Raw genomic sequence first — 7,167 nt, 5'->3', positions numbered from 1 at the left:
AATGGAATCAAGAATTTCAATCGTACGCCAACAGTATCAACGTTGTCTTTCAATTAATAAATAGGGACTCAAAAGGTAATAAAGGTAACTGTAATCTTGAAATAGAATAATAGTTTATAGACGGAATTTAATTTCGATAAGAATCGAAAAGAACAATGAAATATCAATATAATCAAGCATGAACTGACAACTTGCTTGAAGAGCTTTATACTACTACAATTGTTGATTAGGAAAACAAAACGGTCTAGAAATAATATTTAATACATACAAACTGTGTTTTCTTTATGCAAAGAATTCCAAACTCGTGATAGAAGTTCAAATTTTTGAATGGACAAATGTAAATTTGCAACTTACCAAACGTAGATTTCGTTCCATTAACATCTATTACAAACAGGATACAACCAAAACACATATGGTGTTCGTTAAATTGCAATAATATAACACACTAGCATTACGATAAATGCAGTAACTTATATTTCTAAACACACCAATATCAATTTCACATTATTCATAAGCACACCTTAATGGATATATTTTGAGAAATTTGAATATTTCTTTTTGACTCAAAACACTAATCGTATAGAATATACTTATCCTTTTCAAATACTCCCCGGTATTCGACGTTAAAATTGAAATGTTGGTATAAATCGGATTTTATAAAGACAACTTCATAGCAGGTAAGTCAATTATAAAACGAAGTACTAGATCTTATAACATTTGACTTAGATACAGTTACAGTGCTCCCAATTGGCTTTCGGAACGATTGTGGCGATATCATTCTATATTACTCTACATGCAGAAATAGTTTTGGCAGTCACCGCTAATGGCGCCACAATGTAACTCATTACAAAAGTGACAGAGTGAAAACTGAGTTCATGGTGGATGTTAACTGTATTCTAATTCTTCTTTGGTTCTGTGCACCAGGCTTCCCGATCTGCATCGATCTTACAAAATATCAGCATAATATTTGTATGTAACTACCTACCACTTTAATGGAAATACGCTTGTGTTTATGTAACTCCACATGTTTTTGTCGGCAATGAGCAAGCGCTGTTTGTACAGCACAATTTTAGGCAGTGGTGTGTTAGTGATGCTCCATATTATGTGAGAAGCAGTAGAATAGAAAAATGCAATGAACTGAACAGGTCTACATAGTATACAATCGGGAAACTCTAAGATTTCTAAAGATGACAAATGTTGTTACTGTATGTGTTATAAGTGTGACGAAAGTAGCAAAGCCAGATCGAAATAAAATTGTTGAATATTGCTTCTTGCTAGCGGTGACCCTTGGAACGAGACACATGTAAGCATTTTAAACATGCAACATGCCACGAGAATAGTTTCATTAGTACGATGTAATCATGTTCACACTCATGATTTTGTTTACTTCCTAGAAAACAAATATATATATATATATATATATATATATATGTAGAGAGAGAGAGAGAGAGAGAGAGAAAGTAGCACACCGTTACTTTTTTATCATGGTTTAGTAATTATCTGGAAACAATTTTAGCAGTAGCTCAGTAGACTTTAATACTTCTGTTCCAAAAGTTTATAATTCTAAATTAGAAAAGATACTGCTGGAAAAGCTGTTTCCGGGAATCTGTAAACCATGGGTATCATGCATAGAAAAATGCTCTGGTCATACGCAGTACTACTTGTAAACAAAAACTAATTTTAAAACAAAGTGAATTCTTGAGTGTTTAAATATTTATTGTGGTGTTTTGTACAAATTAAAAAATCACTAAAATTATTGTCCTTTCTATTGAAGGTTATCTTCGCTCTCATTGCTCTTGCATCCTCTGCTTATGCAGTTGGTGTTCTTGGTGGAATTGGTGGAGGACTTGATTATTACGTAAGTAAAATGACAATTCAGGTTATAAATATTTCTTAGAAATTCCCTAGATTACTTACATTACATATTAATTTACGTTCATCGTTTTACGTTCTAACTTCATTTACTGTACAACAAATTTATCATTCATTTGAAGTCAATTAAATCGAGACAATTAGTTTGAATAAGGTTAATTTCTTGATCGATATACCGTTTGTAATTTCAAAGATATTCCGGTATTTGATTTTACATATTTTTTTTTGTCTAAATAGTAGATATAAGGTTATATTTAAGAAACTAGTATGTGTTTACCTATCTTTTCCCAAACCTGTTTAGTTCATTTGTAATTGTCTCATTCAGCTTAAAGGTTATATGAGACATAGATGTTCAGCTGAGCAATTCAATCCGAAAGACACCAATCCGTCCTTCCTATAATCACACTCAGGTCTCTTGTGCCAAATGCCCGTATAGTTATAAGGTAGAAGAGATTAAATTATTTTTCCAACAATTACTAGCTTTTCGCTTCGGAATTTTTTTTTTTTTTTTTTTTGAAGCGTCATGCAAAAAATTATACCAGTTGGATTGTCTTTATAATATCATATGAGTTTATATCAAGCAATATATTCGTAACGACGCATTCTCAAATAACCTGTAGGAACAAATGAGACATGTAAGGTAGTCTAGAAACTATTGAGTCTTTGGAGTACGAGGTGACATCAGTGTCGCTAATCATAAAGTATGTTTGGCATAGCTGGGCAGGCCTAACATCTTATGACAGCTAGCACTCGAATCTTGTAAATATGAAAAATGTTGGAATTCTTAGAATAGGAAATAGGTATTGGGCCGTGAAAATGATTGAACTTTCTTTTTAACTCCGTCATGCTTTACAATTTTATTTCCATAAATTTGCTAATGATTCGCAGATAAATTCGACAATCCGACATTTTTATGAAGTGATTAATCACAAATGATACAAAGTGGTTTATTTACCACATCAATTTTTCAAAAGGGTAGTAATCGAAGTTAGGAGAACCGCCATGGCGTGCTTCAAAGCATGCATTGATGTCCATGAAGGCTATGCTGTGCGTTCTGTTTGACTAATGCATCAGCGCATCACAACCTGTGCTGTTGACAAATATCCTGAGTTTAACTAGAAATTGTAAATAAGTGATCTGAACTGGTTAACACAAAGTATGTCCTATACATTGCTGAAAATGCTAGAACAAATACATTATCAAAGACTCGTTAGAAATTAGGACAAGTTGGATGGGAAGATTTAATGAATCCACTGTACAGCCCGGACCTGGACAATCAGACTATCATTTGCTGCGGGTCCTGCAGAATTATTTTAATTCAATTAGGAATGTGAAAACGAGGTATTATATTTTCTTTAAAGCAGAAACCACAGAAATTTTATAGCAACTGTATTTGGAGAAGTTTCATTTAGTTTCAAATCACAATACCTGTAGATGATCAATGCCTTTTAGATGTCCTCGTAGTATATGGAAGAGACACTTCGTGAATGTTATGTCCGAATTTTGTGTCATTAGCTTTGTAGTACATGCGTACAGGGTAAGTTTAGTCAAGCCCACTTCTTATTTAGAATTATTAAAAAGAAATTATTTATAATGATGAGGGATATGTTGTAAGTCAAAATTTTGGATAACAAAAAAATGAACAAAAAACATGCAATTGCAGAGATAAGTACGAGTATTATTCCGTTAAAATATTACGAAGTTTTATAGAAAAGAAGAACGATCCATTACATATTTTATAATCAGTGTTCAATCTCGAATTTGAAAGTTGTCTTTTTTTAAAAAAAAAAAATATTCGATAATCATTCTGCTTTGAACGAAAATAACCAGTATATATATATATATATATATATATATATATATATATATATATATATATATATATATATATATATATATAACAACCATCTATATATCCATATCTGTATATATATCTGTAATCTCTATTGAAGAAAATAAGTTCTGTTTCACATTACAAAATTAAAATATTATTGAGAACAACACAAACTCAACCCTGAATTTCACTGACAGATTTAATCAGTGACGTATTAAGGCTTCCGGCCTTAAGCCCCCACCGAAATCTTACTTAGTATCGTAAAGTAAATGAAATATCTTGCAGAATTTTCACATTTCCAGGCAAAGCCCCACCGAAAGTTAGCAAAGCCTCTCCCGTAACAAAAACGTAAATACGTCACTGGATTTAATAACCAGAATACTTTAAGAACGAAGCTTAAACGTAGGTTGACTCTTCCCAATCAAATCAGAGAATATTCCAAGGTATAAAATCATAATATGGTTGGATATAAATGGATGTATTATCGGAAAATAATTTATTACATCTACAATATTCTTGTTTTAAAGACCAGCTGTGAATTCAGTGATAATATCCCTGGAATGCTGAATATATACCTTTTAAATCTTGTTGTCTCTTACTATAAGATTTCCGATACTTTGTGCAGCTTACATTTAATCTAAAATTTCAGAAGTACCTCCTTTTCAGCTATATAATCAGATAATATTTAGAAAATATCTAGAATTATTTAGAAGTTGTTCACTTTTACTTATGTTAGTCGTATGTCACAATACATTAAAAAGATATACATCACTAATTATCTTAATGAGGAAATTATAGAACTTTTTAGATAATTAATGAACTATTTTCCCTTAAGGCTTACCCACGATACCAGTTTGGTTATGCTGTGAGTGATGCCCTTACTGGAGACAACAAGCAACAGACGGAAGTTCGTGATGGTCCAGTTGTAAAGGGACAATACAGCCTTATTGAACCTGATGGCAGCCGAAGAATTGTAACATATGGAGCCGATGACATCAATGGTTTCAATGCCATTGTGAGAAGAGTTGGTGGTAATCTTCACGCTGGAGTCGGAGGTTACGGATATCTTGGTTAACTGTTTTAAACATCATTGTTTATATATTCTAAAGGAATAAAGTGAAAATTATGTTTAATGTTACTGAATTTCAAATTATTCAATTTCAAATTTACTAGAATGACAGTACATTTAACAGAATTCAAATGGTTACTTAACATTTATTATTACTATACATTTATTAGCATTATGGTAATAACTTCCGATATTCACAACAAAAATTCATATGGAATTCCTAAGATGTGTGAGACAGTCTCAACATATCCATATTGCAGTATTGTTAGGATCATTTATCCAACGATTTCTCATAGTTACTCAACAATATACAAGATTTTCTTTTGAAAAGTAAGTAAAGCAGTAGTAATGTCACTAAAACCCTGAGCAATAGGTGTGTAGTCTACTGCACCGCTTCTTGTAAGGTGAAATATGTCTATCTGTGTATAATCCGCATCTCAGGAGGTTGCAAGGCTACGAAATTTGGTCTTAGCGTCCCTTCCAGCTGAGTTTCTCCACCTACTCCTGGCTGTGAAGAGATTTTAATGGGTGGCCAGTCTTATATCTAAATTTCCTTCTAGAAATTTCAATTCAAGGAAACAAAAAAGATGGAATAAATATTAAATGGTTAGAATGTAATGACGTAATTACAAAATTTAATAAAGGTAAAAAGTACTTTCAATTACACCAGAAACTGAATCCATTATATGAACTAGCTAATCCTTAATAGCCAATGAATGGTTTTCCCTCTTCAGTTTCTATTTAAATGTTTAACCTCGATAAGGTGATTTCGTTAAAATAAAGGAAAACTATGGGTAAAGTCATATATGTCTAAAGCTGGAGATAACTCTTTTCGAAATTATCTTTGTCATTAGCTGAATTCACTTTCTTAAGCAAAGTTTGTTGATGTAATTAATCCTTATTACGTATAAAAGGAAACGTCTCAGCCTGTGAGTAACGCTAATTCTTAAAAGTTCATAATCATGCTTAGCCACCAATATTGCTAAACGAAACGTAACACGATGATTTATTCTTTAGAAAAATAAATAAACAAAATTCAGCAAAGGAAACTGAATTGGCGAATATTAGTGAACACTTCGAAAAATGCACTGAACTGATCAAATCCTATTGACTAACTGTAAGACGAACACACGACTAACTCTATTTCTTGAAATGGAAGGGTCTTGGAGAAAACGAAGCAACGGATATGGTGTTAGGTGTGTGCATTGTCCATTCTCAGCATGGCACTTGACACAACCTGTTTCATATTTATCGCACGGCTACTGGTTCACATTTGGAAGAATACTCTCATTTAACGATAATTTAGAACTTGTTTTAAGTTCTCCCACTGAACTTTTTTAAGTGTGTATCCATTCGTGCTTCAAGATAAAGTATTATCTTTAGTCACTTATTGACAAGTCATCCATATAAAGTATCCTGCTATAGAGAAAAATTAAGAGCACTAACTGCAACGTTTTCGTTTCATTTGACCGAGATTTCGCTTTTATGTTGGATGCCAAATACCCAGGCCCGAATTTATATGTTGTTCGCCCATGTGCTCTAAATAATTTTCTCTCCTCCCCCCCCCTTCCGAAACAGACCAATATTAGAATTGAATTCACAGTTTTTGGAGTCACTGAGATTAATAAGTGACAGTTGTAATCCAATTTAACCTCAAGGTCATACTCCACTCCCCAGGGAGGGGGTGAGATTTTAAAAATAATCCAAAGCGACAGATATTAGTGATGAATTCATAGTTTTCGAGATCGCTGAGTTTAACGATATCAATTTACATGATGTTCAAGTTCATCCTTACCCCTTGAGGTTGGGGGGGAGAAGAGGATGACTTTTTTTTTAAAAATGATCAGATACCTTAGCTAATTAGTAACTATCGTAATTAAACACAATAATATATTTCTTGCGCTTGTGCGGGACTCTGCGGGTTGCTAGTCTTAAATATTAGTTTATTATGAATCGTTTTTAAAAAATCCAAAATTTTGCCACCCCTTAAATTCTGCCGTCCTGTGCTCGAGCACAGAATAGCACTTACCTAAATACGGGCCTGCAAATACCCAAACTCTTCCTGTTTTCCTTTCTCATATCAGACAAATGCTGAGACCGGCATTTACAAAAGCTCAAGCCACTTTCTTCCTCATTTTTTATCATAAAGTGTAGGACGGTATTTGGACTTGAGATAATAGTATACTTGCAAGATGCCAAAGAAGGAAACAATGTGAACTCTAGTCTAGTGGCATTTTGATGTTATGACATGTCCAACAATCGCAAGTTTTTTACCTTTCTATATATGAATTTCCACATAAGAATAATAATTAATAATACCCTCAGCTAAATCTATTACCCATAAAAGCATTATGACACAGTTGAAAGATATAAATGCATAACATTTTCTAAA

The sequence above is a fragment of the Thermobia domestica genome, chromosome 5 (genome assembly GCF_964235325.1).
Source record: "Thermobia domestica chromosome 5, izTheDome1.hap1.1, whole genome shotgun sequence".
Taxonomy (NCBI): Eukaryota; Metazoa; Arthropoda; class Insecta; order Zygentoma; family Lepismatidae; genus Thermobia; species Thermobia domestica.
Note: the sequence above shows the minus strand (reverse complement) of the source record.